This window comes from Acinonyx jubatus, chromosome B2, assembly GCF_027475565.1.
Source record: "Acinonyx jubatus isolate Ajub_Pintada_27869175 chromosome B2, VMU_Ajub_asm_v1.0, whole genome shotgun sequence".
Taxonomy (NCBI): domain Eukaryota; kingdom Metazoa; phylum Chordata; class Mammalia; order Carnivora; family Felidae; genus Acinonyx; species Acinonyx jubatus.
This window is the reverse complement of record NC_069385.1, coordinates 84,997,112-85,013,248: the sequence shown is the minus strand read 5'-3', so window position 1 is coordinate 85,013,248 and position 16,137 is coordinate 84,997,112. Positions and strand designations below refer to the sequence as shown.

The following is a 16,137-nucleotide window of genomic DNA, read 5'->3' as shown; positions in this document are numbered from 1 at the left end:
TTTCCTTTACTCCAATTTCTCCCTTAGACTCCACTCCTAAGTCACTTCCTCCAGATGTGGGTCAGGTGGCCCTTGTTTGTGAGCCCATGGCCTGCGCCTGTCTTCTTTACTCCACTTCCATGTTACTTTGTAATGATTTGTTAAGTGTCTGCCACCCCCAGTAGATTAATTTGGGGGGGATAAAAACAGTGTCATAAGAATGCAACAAAACCAGAAAGGGCTGAAAATGTCTAGTTAAACCATTTCTTAAAAAATATTTCATTTGGCCAGAACCAAGGTACACAGACTTAAATTCTTACAAAGAAGCATTTGCAAAACTAGCAAGTTCAGGTGGTTTAGATACATGTCAGCATTTTAAAATATTCCTTCATTTGGTCTGATTTTTAAAGCATTTTTCTATTTATCCAGTTCTGTTTGGAATATGTGTTCTAATTTTCAGTTAGATTGCAAGAATGTACATGGCCCTGCAAAGGAAGTAATTACCCAGGATGAGGACATTTGATATATTTGCTGTTCCTGTGAAACTTGTAAAACTACTCATTCGAAGAGATTTTCTCTTAAAATAAGGTTTTAAAATAGGGCAAATTCAATAAATCGTTTACTTGTGGCTACTTTTAAACACCAATATTTTGTACTCCATTTTTGTGTGCCTTAAAATATATGACCAAGCCATACTTTTCTATAAAAATAAAACTGAATCCTACCTACTTCCTTCTGAATACTGATAACTGCACATAAGGTGTTGTGTTTTTAAATTTTATTAATAGCTTCTATTCTAGCCTTGAGCTTCACATTTTTAGATATGTTTTCATTATCATAATTAGGTTTTGGGAAGATCATTTCCTATTTTCTTCTTTTTTTAAATGTATGCAACACAAATCTTTAGAAAAAATATTTCTCCTTATATTTATAGAATGACAGTGAAATCATGTTAAGTTTATCAAAAAAGATTTTTTTTTTGTTTTTTTTTTTTAATTTTTTTTTCAACGTTTATTTATTTTTGGGACGGAGAGAGACAGAGCATGAACGGGGGAGGGCAGAGAGAGAGGGAGACACAGAATCGGAAACAGGCTCCAGGCTCTGAGCCATCAGCCCAGAGCCTGTCGCGGGGCTCGAACTCACGGACCGCGAGATCGTGACCTGGCTGAAGTCAGATGCTCAACCGACTGCGCCACCCAGGCGCCCAAAAAAAGATTGTTTTTTAATACCCATAAGAACCAAACTGAAATATTTGCAAGTCATTATTTAAGTCTTTAAATAATACATTAACAACATGCAGGTTCTTTTTTATGTCTTTGTAAATTGCCCTGTTTCTCATTTGTCAGAGATTACCCAGTGAGAACCCTGTAGGGATATCTGCAAGAGGTGCTTAATAGATTCTTTTAGGCAACAGCAATAATGACCTTCTTTCCTTAGTACAATATGGTTAGTATTTTTCCAAAACGTGAAAATCATGTATAGAATTATATATGAATGCCAATATCAACTTTATGATTAGGGAGACTCCTTCCTAATAAAAAGGGAACATATAAAATATGAGTTTACATTTCCATATGTCTAGTTCTTGCTTTTTAAAAAAGGTAGTCATGGTTTTTCTGGAGAATAATTGTTGTATGTGGTGGAAAAGTTCCTTCCATTCATGTGAAATGTAAAGTTTCCTCTTTGCTTAGAATTACCATTTTTGTAATTAGGAGGGTTTCTTTTTTAAGTGGATTGCTATTATTTCATCTGTATGTATTTCTGACTTCCAACTCCATTCTATTACATTATCTTTTGATTTGGTGATACTGTATAAAACATACTATTTCTTTTCCTTCTTCTTCTTCTACTCCATTAAGTTCATTGCATTTAAAAGAGGATTACTGTACTATTTCATTAAAATATAAACATTATTTACAGAGAAGATGTTACAGTTGAAGATTTATGTCCCCTCAGTTTAGAAACAAAGAGAGAGGCACTCCAGTGCCTACCCAATAGCCTAGCCCAGCTTCCAAGTTATTTCTGACTTGACTCTTTCTTGGTGTCTTTCCTCCAAATAAACTGATTTAGTCAGTGTTTCTGCAATAACATCTATTCTTTTCTGCCTCTCTGCTTTTGCTCAGTTTCTTCCACCTGATGTGCTTTCCTGTTTTTGAGCCCAATCCCATTCACACCAGTGCCCTTTACCACATATGTGATCACTTTCTTGGTACTCACATCCTGGGTGTCCCAAATAACTACTTATTCACTTTGATTTAGATGGCTAAATTGTGAGGACAGAATCCTGGGTCAGTAGAACTCACTGCATGCCTATCAATCATCAGTAAATTTAAACAGCAGAAGCTAAAGCTAGAGTATGTCTTTATATTGAATCCATTTACTACTTTTGTCAGTGTTTGGTAAGTGTGAATAGGAAAAGTACTTTGCCAAGATATAGATGGTAGGATTGCCTCCATAGATTACAAGAAATACTAGCTGCTGCCTTTTGGAGACTTTGTATTTTATGAGTAAGAACATTTAAGTAGGAGCAGGTTGAAATGTCATAGTGCATTTAATTGTGCAAGTATTCTTAAAAATATGCCCAGTGTTACTGCTGGTGGGAATGCAAACTGGTGCAGCCACTCTGGAAAACAGTATGGAAGTTCCTCAAAAAATTAAAAATAGAACTACCCTACAACCCAGTAATTGCATTACCAGGTGTTTATCCAAAGGATACAAAGCTGTTGATTCGAGGGGGCACATGCACCCCGATGTTTATAGCAGCACTATTGACAACAGCCAAATAATGGAAAGAGTACAAATGTCCATGGACTGATGAATGGATAAAGAAGGTGTGTGTGTGTGTGTGTGTGTGTGTGTGTGTGTGTGTGTGTGTAATGGAATATTACTCAGTGATCAAAAAGAATGAAATCTTGCCATTTACAACAATGTGGATGGAACTAGAGTGTACTATGTTAAGCAAAATAAGTCAATCAGAGAAAGGCAAATATCATATGACTTCATTCATATGTGGAATTTAAGACACAAAACAGATGAACATAGGGGAAGGGAAGCAAAAATAAGATAAAAACAGAGAGGGAGGCAAACCATAAAAGACTCTTAAACACAGAGAACAAACTGAGGGTTGCTGGATGTTGGGTGGGGGGATGGGCTAAATGGGCAAGGGGCATTAAGGAGGACATTCATTGGGATGAGCACTAGGTGTTATATGTAAGTGATAAATCACTAAATCCTATTCCTGAAGTCATTATTATACTATATGTTAACTAACTTGGATTTAAATTAAATGAATAAATAAATAAAAATATGCCTAGCATTTTTACTGTCAAAGTATTTTTAAAATAAAACATGGCCAATGAGATAAATGAAAATTTGTAAAACTTACCTTCTCCTCCTGTAGGAGTTTTTGTCCCTTTAAAAAGTGAGCTTGGGCAGCAGGAGATTTTCTAAGCAATTATCAGCCTTGATTTTTGAGGCAAAAAGAGCTGTTAGATTTTGTACTTTAATTACTTCAATTCAAGAGCTAATTTGTTATATTATTGTTACAATATTGACAGGCTCAAATTCCCTGAAATAAATGATCAAAGAAAGAAGTCTAGTATAAGATTAAAAATGTTTTTTCTTTTTGATACTGTTGTCTTACTCAAAAAAGAAGATTTTTGTGTGTGAAAATTTAAACAAGAGAAAGAATAGCAAACTATTAAAATGAGGTATTATGTTTGCATAAATTATTTTTGAAAAAAGTATTTGATAAATGTTTACAGCATAAAGAGCTTCGTTAATTTACTTTGAAATTTTAGTGAAATAAGGCAGCAGATAGCAGAAATATTAAACATCATAAAATTAAATTTGGTTAAAATGCCACTAATAGTGTAGTTGTATTTTCTCTTTTTAGAATGAATTTTGAGTGGCTCAGAAAAGAAGCACCTTATTGGCCACTGTAAATCTGGCTGTTGTTATCTTTCCTCTTATCAAAGTAGGAGCATTAAGATACTCTGAGTATAAAATGTGAAATGGAAATATGTTTTCTGTTTAAGTTTGAGAGATTCTGATAAATTTAATAATTTATAAAATATCTTGTTATAATTGAATTTTAAAAGATGTCTGTTTAAAGAATCAAAAAAAGATATATTCACTCATCCATTAGACATGTACTGGTGCTTTCTCTTTGCCAGACACTGTGGTAGACACTCAAGATGGAGAGATGAATTACAACTGTAATTCCTCAGAGATTTGCAATACAAAGGGTGTAAATAAATCTATAACCAAATAAATACAATAGAAATAGTAAATGTTATGTAAATGTGTGTACGGGATATGGTAGAAGCATGAAGATAGTGACCATACTTGCCCGTGGCCTCATGATAGGTTCTAAAATATTTATTATATATGGTATAATATATTTATATAAATGTATGTCTTTATAGTTGCAAAAATCTGAGAACATATGTTAATGTCTGTGTATGTACATATTCATATTTTCAATCAGTTATGAATATCAGGCCATAATGGTTTGTTTCATATTTTTCTCATGCCCAAATCACTTCTTGATATTATATTAAGCAAATGAGAAAGCACATCAACTCCATTAAGCAATTAAATCTTTATTTTAGTAAATTCCTATGTGGCACACTAAACTGGTGTCATGATGGCCTTGAAAGTATCAAGGTACCTTCCTAAAAGATAGATTTTCTATAGTAATCTGCAAGTATCATCTTTCAGATCCTTATCAAAAGAATAATACTTACAACCACATGTAATAATTTTCTATGCTCATTAATATTCATAAACATGAAGATACCCACACCAGCATAACCATCCTGCCTGTATTGTACTTAAGCTATTTTAGGGAAAATGTATTAACTTAATTGTTTCTGGTGTCCATAACGGGGAAAGAGATGTCTAGGTAACATGGTCATATAAACTGTGAGTGTGTGTGCATTTGTGTATACCCATTTAGACATGTGTACCACCTAGGGTTTCCAATTGGGAATGGCAGTTCAACTTCATAAATGCTTTTGTATGTGTATTCACAAAGCCACCTGATTCTCTTTAAAGTATTACCATTTCCATTACTAAATGTGAAATCTTAAATCACAGATGTTGCCCAATCCACTGGAGAACCAGTGTTGATACTTTTTTTGTTAATATCAAGGCAGAAAGCCTAATTAAATTAATATAAATCAGTATCGATTTGTATCAATAATAAAAGTGTTCTGTATGTGATAATTCTGCCTTCACTGGCAGGCATTATCCAGTTTTTGATTATGTGTGTGTGTGTGTGTGTGTGTGTGTGTGTGTGTGTGTGTGTGTGTATGCATGCATGTGTGCTTATTTCAGAACTTTTTAAAAATGAAATCATTATATGGTATATCTGGATATAGTAGGAAATGAAATAAAGTTTATGTTCATCAATAGAAATGAATATTATTGAAAAATATCCAAAAATAGCCCTTAAGATAAATTATAACTAAGATAAAATGCTTAGGAATGTTTAGTTCATTCCATGATTCTCCTGGAATTTAAAGTATACATTAATCAGAAAACAGTTAATCAAGGACAGAATAGAAATGAGTTACCAATTAAAAATTTTATATGTATATGTTTAATTGTTCAGTAGCTATAAAACTTACTAACAAAATCTGAATCAAAAATATTCTTTTTCTACTAGCACTCCAAAGCAAGTGGACAAGTGGTCAGGGTCTATAGCTGACATGGCATTTACTCAATCAGCTAGTACAGTCAACAGTCTGACTCTGACCTTTACCCAAAATCAGCTCCAAAACTATATAGCTCTTCTTGTTTTCAGGTTCAGACCTTCCCCTCCATTTCTCTTATCAATCCTAAAGCTGTCGTCCCTACCTTTGTTGAGTCTCATCATCTGCTGTTAAACCACTCATCCAGAACTTTAGACTGCTTTTGAGGAAATCAATTTTTAAGAAATACACCTCCTGCTTAGCCAGACCTTCTATTCCCCCCCCCCATTGACATCCTGTCATATTTCCAAAGTAACTGCCTTCTATAAGCTCCTAAAGAGTTCTTACCTTTTATCTATTTCTTTAGTTTCTCTCATACTCTTTTTACCCAGATTTTTGCTTTGGACCTTTGTGAATATGTTGTCCATGACACCCGAAATGTACTTTCCTCTTAATATTGTCTTTCCAAATCTCATCCAGTCTTCAGAGCCCATGCCTAGTCATGCCTTTAAGAAATCTCCCCCATGGGTTCCCCTCTGGATACTCTTTTAAGTCACTCAGGTATTTATTAACAATACAGGACATCTAGAACTAGTGATAAAGGTTTTCTATTGTACTTCAGTGCTACTGTCTCTGTAACATGGACTCAGCATTTTAAGAGAAGAAGCCATGTCATATTCTTCTCTTAATCCTCATTAGAACACAAAAAGACATAACAGGTCCTCAAGAAATACTCATTTATTGAGTGTGGATTACAAGGATCATTATGAAACTTTAAAGCAGTAGTTTTCAATCAGGGGCAATATGGGACATTTGGCAATGTCTGAAGACATTTTTACTTGTCCCAGTTGGGAGGGAGATCCTACTGGCATCTAATAAGCAGAAGCCAGGAGTGCAGCTGAACGTTCTAACAGTGCACGGAACACAACAAAGAGTTATCCCAACCCTCCAAAAGTCAGTAGTGCTGAAGTTAAGAAATCCTGTCAAAATAGGTGTTAAATTTCACAGTAAACAATCTAAAATCTTATATATTTCCTCAAAAGCAAGAACCTTTAGGGATTAGGCCATGGAATGCCATTGTATGCATTTCTTCTCTTCTTACCACTGTTAATGGAAGATCAAATAAATGTTCCAAAGACAGCCAGAGGTGATTTAAAAACACTTCATTAAATATTCACATGGCTACCAACACAATAAGATCCAACATAAACTGAGTCTACACCACATTTATCAAAACATGGTAGGGACCACCTTACTCCTTTTATTACAACTTTCTTCATCCTAAATTTACTCTGATCTGTGCTCCTCAGCAGTTTTTACCCATTCTTATTCATATTACCTTCTGTTTTTGTCAACATATGTTTTGATATTGAAATTGTAATTACAAGTAAGTGTCAAAGCATTCATAAATTTGACTTTTTGCGTGTATTAACACATATTTCATATGTATTAAGATATGAAATTAAAGGGAGTCAGGGTAGGAAAAAATTGAGAAAAAATTTGAAATGTAAAAAGGAAAATTCTTTTTAACATCTTAAGATGTTCTTAAAGACATGAAATTATTCAGATTTTTACCTTATTGCAAAGAGAGAAAATATATTAGATTTGAACTTATTAAACAAATACTTTTTTCAAACTTTCTTCTAAATGAAGGGAAAAATCAAAATAGCAAAATTATAGTTCCTCTTTTGACTCATGTAGTTTTCAATAAGTAGTTGGGTTGCTATCAGGGTATTTTTGGAGAGAAAGGACGTGATTCTCTAATGAATTACAAATATTACATATAAAGTTATTGTTGCACCTATTCATGACGCATTCAAAAATAATATATTACCTAAATATAATATTGATCAGTTTTCCTCCCTTTCAAAATCCTCCAAAAATAAAACAAGCATAGAAAAAATTACTTGGTTTGGAGTAGGAGTCACTCTAAATGTGTGCTTTTATTGCCTTGTTTTTAAGACCTTTATTTTAATCCATGCAAAACATCTAAATAATTTAGTCCTGGAATCCCATTCATTGGCAAACTAAAAGACCATCCAAATAAATAATCTGGGATTACTCTTGGTCCTTGGAAAGGAAATATTTCTAGAAATAAAAATACTGTTATTCTCTTTTTCCTGTAATTTTCATAGCACTCTGATGGCAGTTTTATGGCCACTAACAGAGATTTGGCCCAGAAAAGCATGTTTAAACTGAGGGTGCACCCCTGCTAAATCAAAATGAATTGTGAAATAGCTAGAAATGCCACAACTTCTCTTCATGTTCTGCAAATTGTTTCAAGATGTTTTCTATAAACTTGCACTACTTTTGCTTTTATTTCTTTTTACTCATTCATTCAGCAAATATTTACTAAAAATAAATTTACTAAGAATTTACTAAGAATATAAAAAGAATATCCCATGTACCAGTCACTAGTCTTACATGCCCAGTCACTGGTAAGCATGGGCACACATTCTTCCTGTTTGACAGAGATTACAGTCTGATAGGGCAAGTAGATAAAGATCAAATAATTATATAAATAAAGACTTTTTTTATTCATTCAGGAAACATGCATTGAGTGCCTCCTGTTTTTCCAAAATGTTCTAGACTTGGAGGACACAGTGCCAAAACCTAAGAAGCTGACCTTCTGGCAGGCAAAAAAACAGTAAGCAAATAAAAATAGATAGATATTATCATGACAGGTGGTACTATGAAAAAAATTAAGTTATATGAGGGCATAGAAGATTTTGGGGATTGGGGTAATATGTTTCAAGACACAGTGGTCAGGAAATGTTAGAACAGAGACCTGAATGAAGAAAGAGAATGAGTCATGAGAAGAGAATTCCAGGCAGGAAGTGACTGACATATTAGGGAATCCACAAGGGAAATGGGGTGAGTGAGGGAGAGTGGTAGAAGATGAGATCAGAGAGATAGGAAGGGGCTAGATCTTTTATGTGGCAAATACCTTTGGTTATTACAAACTGTGCAGAGTGCTTTATAACAAATACAAGTGTTAAAAAAAACAGATAACTGAGAGCCTAAGCTAACCTGGGGAATTAGAGAAGGCTTCTGTTGGGGATTAAATTGTGTCCCCCCAAATTCATATGTTGAAGTTTTAATTCCCCAATGTGATTATGTTTGAAGATAAGGTCTTGAAAGAGGTAATTAGGTAAATGAAGTAGAAGGGTAAGATCCTAATCCAATAAGACTGGTATCTTTATGAGAATACAAAGAGATACCAGGGACCCATGCACACAGACAAAAGGCCATGTTAGGATTCAGTGAGAAGGTAGATGGCCATTTGCAAGCCAAGGAGAGGTGCTTGAGGAAAAACAAAACCTGCCAACCCTTTGATTTGGACACCTAGTCTCCAGAATTGTGAGAAAATAAATTTATATTGTTTAAGCCACCCAGCCTCTAATGTTTTCTTACAAAAGCAATAGCAGACTGATACAGCTTCCATGAGGAGGTGACCTTTGGGCCAAAAACTGAAGGAAATATAGGAGTTAACCACTTGAAGTAGCGTAAGGTAACAGTATGTGCAAGGACCCTATGTTTGAAAAGCATATAGTGTGTTCGAGATTCCGAAAGCCTGTTGGCTGCAGCTCTGAGAGCAAAGATAAGAACCACACATGGAGAGATGGAAGAGGTTGAGGGAAGGTAAATCATACAAGATCTGGTAGGCTCTCTGAAGGATTTTGGCTTTTATCTTAAAGGGGCTCATATGATCAAAAAGATTTGGCATTTTTAAACATCATCTGGCTATGAAAATTGGAGTAGGGAAAGAATGAGTGCAGGGAGACCACTCTAAAGTCCCAGAGGGATGGTGAAGTAGACTAGACTGGAAAGGAAGCAATAAAGATGGAGAGAAGTAGATAGTTGCAGATGAAGCTGACAGGACAAGGATTACTCCTACATCTTTGGGCCTTGCAGATGGAAGGAAGTTGATTCCACTCTTGAGATAGGGAACACTGAATTCATAATTTTATCTCCAAACCTAATCAGTTCCATTTTGAACATGTTGAATTTGAGATGCTTCTAAAATATCCAAGTGGAGAATGAGTAAGTGGATAAATCTGGAGCTCAGAAAACAGATGGAAGCTGGAGATATAAGCTTGGGGTTCACCAGCATATATATAGTAATTGAAACTTGCTGTAGTTTCAGTTCTCTAGAGACAGGGATTTTATTTGTTTTGTTCACAAATGTATCCCAGGTGCATGGAACAGTGCTGACATATGGGAGGCACTCAATACATATGTGTTGAATGAATTAATGAATAGATTACCTACAGAGAGCATTTCATATGAAAAGAGAAATAGGTCTAGAATGAAACTTTGAAGAAAGCAACATTCATAGGCTGGGTAGAACTTACGGATATACAACAAAGGAACAGTCAGAAGAAAATCAGTAAAGTCTGAGGTACATGTAGCCAGAGGAAGAGTGTTTCAAGAAGAAAGGTGAGTTCATCCTCTGCAGTGAGTGGCATGCAGCAGCAAGCCTAGCCCATGAATGAACACTTCTGAATCCTAATGGCTTTAAAATACTTGAATTTATTTATCACTGTTGTCAATCTTTGAATCAAAAGAGATTTGATTTCTTATGTGCAGGATTTACCTCAGATAATAACAGTCTCTTGGAACCACATCTCTGACACATTCCCAGAATGGGTGTGTATATAATTTCATCATCATTCCATGCATTAATTTATGATCATAATGACAGTTGCAAATAACGTATTTGAGTAATGGAACACCAGTAGCTTTTCTTGACAAATGCATTTGAAGTCTTCCCTCTGGATGAAAACTCAACCGCTTTTTGCCTTACTATCTCCTCCCCTTCCTCTTTTTATTTCATTCTGTGCTTCCCTACACTCTGCATAACAAAGACTTTATTAGCTTCATGAATAACCACATGATAAGTCATAATTAAGACCTGAATAAATGGTAAAAAATAATTTTATTTCACCACCTGTATACTGTTTACAAAAAATGTAGACTGGTTAATTAATTAATTCATTAATTTCCAAAGTTGTGAGTATAATTTGTGTAATCCTAGTTATTCTCATATAGATTCTCCACCTTGCAGAAGAGCTATATGGAACCATCTGGGGACATTTCTTATTCTCATGACCATAGTTTTCTTATAGCTGAATTAGGGTCATGGACCTCAACTGAGAGATCAAGAATATTCAGCAGAAAATCCTGCCTCTCCATTTCTTCTGAATGGCCTCTTTCTTGAGGTAGATGACCCACTTGACTCTTATTCATTATTAGCAATAGAAAGAATAAGGAGAAAAGTCATTAAGTAGTCCTTGGTTTTGATCCCAACTGTGGATTATAAATATTTAGTTTAAGGATAATTCTGTTTCTTCCTCCCTGCTTTATTTTTCTTCAATACACTTATCCTACTTGAAATTTTATTATATGTTTTTTACTTTATTTGGTCTTGGATTATCTTCCAACAGAAAATAAGAACAAGACAAGAACATTGTCTCTCTCAGCTTTGCTGCATCCTCACACTCAAAACTATGCCTGACATATTGCAGGAGCTCAGTAATATTTACAGGATAAATAAATAAATAGATACTTAAATCCTGATGGTAGGAAGTAGATATAAAATGCTGGTTGAGTTTGCTATTTAGCATGAAATGCAATTCTTGATATCAGTCACACATTTGAAATATAGGCAAACTTTTTGGCTTTGGATTTAACATCTTTAGCTGACTTCTCCTAAGCACCAGCCCCACATTGGATGTTTCCACATGAAGATCCAAAAGGTGCTTTGAACTCAAGGTATCCCACCCAAACACCCTTCTTTTTTGTTTTCTACCCCCCACCCCCCACAACCCTCACACCTCTTCCTCCTCCTCAAGGCCTTCTTATCACCTTTTACCTACCTGCTCCTTTGAGTTATAAAATCCCTCTCCTTCTGATACCCAACCTCTCAACCACATGGCCCCTGTCATGATTCATTGGATAACTCCCCTTTCCTGACAGTTGCAAGGCCTCCTAAGGACTTCTGGTGCCTCTAGTCTCCCTTTTTTTCCAGTCGATATTCCATATTCCAGATATTCCACACTTAGCAGTGTGAATATTAGCTAATCAATAAAAAACATTAAGTTTATTGTGTGTGCATTCTAGGTTCAAGGAATAGTCTAAGGCCAAATGGGGCTCTTTGTCTTACATGAGGGCATAAAGACTAGATATGCTCATGTCACTGTCCTTCTCAAAAATGTTCAAAGACATTTTCCCATTTACATTCAGTAAAACTTAATCCCTTAAAATGATATTTCCAAACTCTTTTGCCTTCCTAGTTTTATATCCAATCCTTCCTATGACCCTAAACACAAGCACTCTACATAATTCCTGTATTGTTTCTAGAAAGGGTATGCACTTCATCTTGAGTTGTGACTTTCTTCATCTCGTCCCTCTGACTGGAATGGATTCCTCTTTCCCCTTACCCACATGATAAGATCCCTTTCATTCTCAGATGCCTAACTCAAATGTCTGCTCACCTATGAGCCCTTTTCCACCACCACAGGAAGAATTACATCTTTTCTGTTTGCTCACAGCCTTCATTTAGTCCTCTGTAAGAGCACTTATATCTGCTATGGAGTAGGTTCTGAGCACCTTAGAGACATGCTCCTGGTGAGTTCATTTTTTGTTTAAGGGATCTTATTACTAAGCCTTAATTTCTCTACATATTTGAGATTTCAAGTTCATATCAAATAATGTCTTTCTAAAGTATTCCTACCTTTCCTCCGATATGTTCTATTAAGTGCTAGCCATGATTGTGCAACACTACAATAAGTGCTATGCTCTATTTCTCTAAAATTCTCCATCCTTGAGCTGTAGCAATGAGGAGCTTTTTATAGCCCATTTGGTAGGAAGACTCACACCATCTTTAGAGTTCAAAATGGAAATGGATCCTCCACTGCGCTGAACAGATCCTCATAGAACGTCCTGTGCAATATGGCTAAATACTTTGCTTTCCCTTTTTTTGCTAATGTAGCTCAGGAGCAGTTGCTTGTGTACTTTATGCCTAATAATCATGTGGTTTCAAAAGGACATGCAAAAATCTCTTTTTGTCATAAATATAGATAGTGGTAACCTCGGGTATTATTTGGTAGCTAGGGTGATTTCACTAATGACCAGCAGATACAGAACTTAATTGTCAACTGATATATGTCAGAACTCCATATACTGGCTAATTTCCATCAGTTTCTAAATGGTAACTGCTAATGTCAAAGCAGTTCAAAAACAGCGAAAACTTGATTTCCCCTTAATATCCTGAGAATCATATTAATGGGCACCAGGGAGTCTGGGCAATAAATCTGATGGATTTTTGCCATCATATTTAGAAAACAAATTAATGCTAGAAACAGTTTTCTAACAGGAGATAATAAAGGAAATGGGAAAACAAAAATAAATGTTACAAAGAGGAAAAATACAGTCTCTGTGAGCAAATTAATTGCTTTTGTAAATTAGATGGAACTTTTTAAATCTAGGCAAGAGTTTTAAAATTATATAATTTAGCTAAATAACATAGTATTTGTTCCTACCATCAAATATTTGTCTTTCTGTTGGGGCCAAAATTGATGTTTAAATATGTTTTATGACAAAGAAATGGTTGCCAAATTATTTACTAGTGAATATTTCTTTAATTGGACTGAGGTAAGTGAGAATGTGATTCATCCCTAAAGTGGCCAATTTCAGGCAGGGTGGGTGTGAAGACTGACTCCCATCTCTATACCTACCAGTGAGATCATTAGAGACATGCAGTGTTTGTAGCACACAAACTGGACAGTATCTGGGTGTGTTCACAGTACAACTACACAATACGGGTTCTGCCAACCTGTCCCAAATCCTCAGGCCAAATCCCTTGAGGCCCTGGCTTTCACCTTGCAGATTTTGGCTGTTAATGATAGTTACAATCTTGTATACCAAAGGCTTTCAGAAAATGTTTGTGCTTTGATTATGACAAAGACTTTCTTGCTACAGAGGTTTAGACAAGGTTCTGAAGCATAAGATGAAATGGGTAATGAGCAGAAAAAGCCAAATGTAAGTTTTGCTGAGACCATTTCCTGCCTTCACATGGTAGTGAGTCTCCTTGGTTTCTCACTAAAATATGAAGAGGATGGATCCTCTCCTTGGCCGAGGACATGTACTTGCTTAATAGCATATGTAATTTACTTTGTTGGTTTTTTTTTTAATAAAAATTGTATATACTTGTGCTCACTTTGGAAGTATATGTACTAAAATTAGAATGATATAGAAAAGTTAGCATGACCCTCGCCCAAGGTTGGCATGTAAATTTGTGACGTGTTCCATAGCTTTATAGGAAATATAGTTAATAATATCTAACAACTATGGTGACAGATGGTAGCTAGATTTATCTCGGTGATCATTTTATAATGTATATAAATGTTGAATCACTATGTTGTACACCTGAAACTAAATTGTATGTCAACTACACTTCAATTTAAAAAAGAAATTCACAAACAATAGGTGTTTAAGAGTTCCCTTCCTTAAGATTCCATGAATCACATTTTGTGAAGTTGAACCAGACAATTTGAGAGTAAAGTGGCTAACTTATTCCTCTCAAATAATCTACATAAAATATAATATTGCTAAGTAAATTCTATTTCTAGGCCAAAAAAATATATATTTAAGATGTATAACATTGTGTTTTGATGTACATATATACTAGTGAAATGAATACTATGGTCAAGATAATTATCCATCTCACATAATTACCTTTTCTGTGTGTGTGTGGTGAGAGTACCTAATATTTACTCTCAACAGATTTCCAGTACACAGTGCTGTGTTGTTAATTATAGGTGCCATACTATACGTTAGATCTCTAGAACTTATTCATCCTGCAGAATGGCTTACTTTCAAATATAGACACATATAAATTGAAAAGGGGAAATCAATTATAAAATCACATTTATAAAACATCTTAAAAATAATTCTTGTGGTTTATGCTATTGTATTTTAATGTTGATTAATCTAATACTATGAAATTATAATGATATCTCTTACTGAGTTCTTAAAAAGAATAATTATTTCATAGTATCTGAATATCCTAATATTATCTCAGTTTTTCAAGTCTTGAGAAATATTGTATCTACAAATAATTTTTCTCCATAGCGTGTATCAAAATTCAGAAGTTCAAGATTGATGTTTGTGGTATAATTACTTTTATATTGTTACATGTAAAATCGTGGAAATATGCTTGAGATCATAATTAAGCACCTATTTCAAGTCAATAAGAGCTCTTGTACAGTTTGTTAAGGATGAAATACAGTGAGAGAACATTTGACTTGTAACATGAGAGTCCATGCCCAGAAACATTATGTGTATCATAGAAAAACTAATGCAGTGGATTTTATGTTTTATTTTAATTTTAAGAAATAGATAATTGCTTAATAGATAGATAATTTTCACATGGAAAGTATGTCATATGATTAATAACAGATTAAAAGATAGCTGATAAGCTCATTTTAATATTCTCACACAGTAGTGTTCAAATTTAAATCTTTTGGTGTCTTAAACTTTCCATATCCTTCCTGATGTTTTATTTAATGCAAATATTTTTATAAAATATGCACACATATTTAAAGAAAGTACAGTAGCATATTTATAAGAACTTATGATGATAATTTTACGAAAGTCATCTAATAAATGAAACCTCTACTCTACAGAACTCTTAAATGATATGAAAACATCAAGAAGCCTTGAGGCACCTGGGTGGCTCATTTGGTTAAGTGTCTGACTCTTGGTCTTAGCTCAGGTCTTGATCTCAGGGTCATGAATTCAAGCCCTATGTTAGGCTCTGTGGAGCCTACTTAAAAAAAAAAAGCATTAAGAAGGGTTAATATCTGGGGTCTTACACAAACAAATAGATAACAAACCACACATGTCTACCTAAAAATTAAAAGAAGTAATATAAAGAATTGGTAGTGGAGGGGGGAAATCTAAGTTGAATTTAAAGAACTAGATCAGATCAAACACCGGTCAATTCTTCTTTTCCTATAGACCTTCTTGGGGACATAGATCCCATTGTATTTAAAATTTGAATACATTTTATTGGCTCATGGATTATTTTAGCTCTGTTATTAAAATTATATTTCACTTCAAAGTATGTCATTTGAAAGATTTGCAGCAATGTCCTATGTCTGATTTCTTTAGGAAAAAAATAATAAAGTTTTAAATGCATCTTTAAGGGATAAGGTATTGAGATTCAAAAATACATTTCAGTAAGACAATGTGAGTTGATCTTAATAGTTACCATAATAAGTTTTCTATTTACTCAAGTGATATTGCTATTGTTCAAAATTATTTTAGAGCTCTTCTTTTGGTTTTGCCTTTATAACCAAATTATGAACCACATTAAAAAAATTTCCAGTATGTTACAGTTGCATCTTGTTCTTAACGCAAATGCCATTGTCCACCTTAATTATTTATACTGTTTATC

At 34.4% G+C, this 16,137-nt stretch overlaps 1 protein-coding gene and 1 non-coding gene across 4 annotated transcripts in view; both read left to right on the top strand.

The window, feature by feature from the left end:
• The window catches only part of KCNQ5 (potassium voltage-gated channel subfamily Q member 5), a 509,402-nt gene that overhangs the window by 72,811 nt on the left and 420,454 nt on the right, over window positions 1-16,137 (top strand). The window lies entirely within an intron of this gene.
• LOC113598964 (U6 spliceosomal RNA) lies at window positions 13,889-13,994 on the top strand. The gene has a single exon (XR_003419725.1). It is a non-coding gene; the product is annotated as a U6 spliceosomal RNA (small nuclear RNA).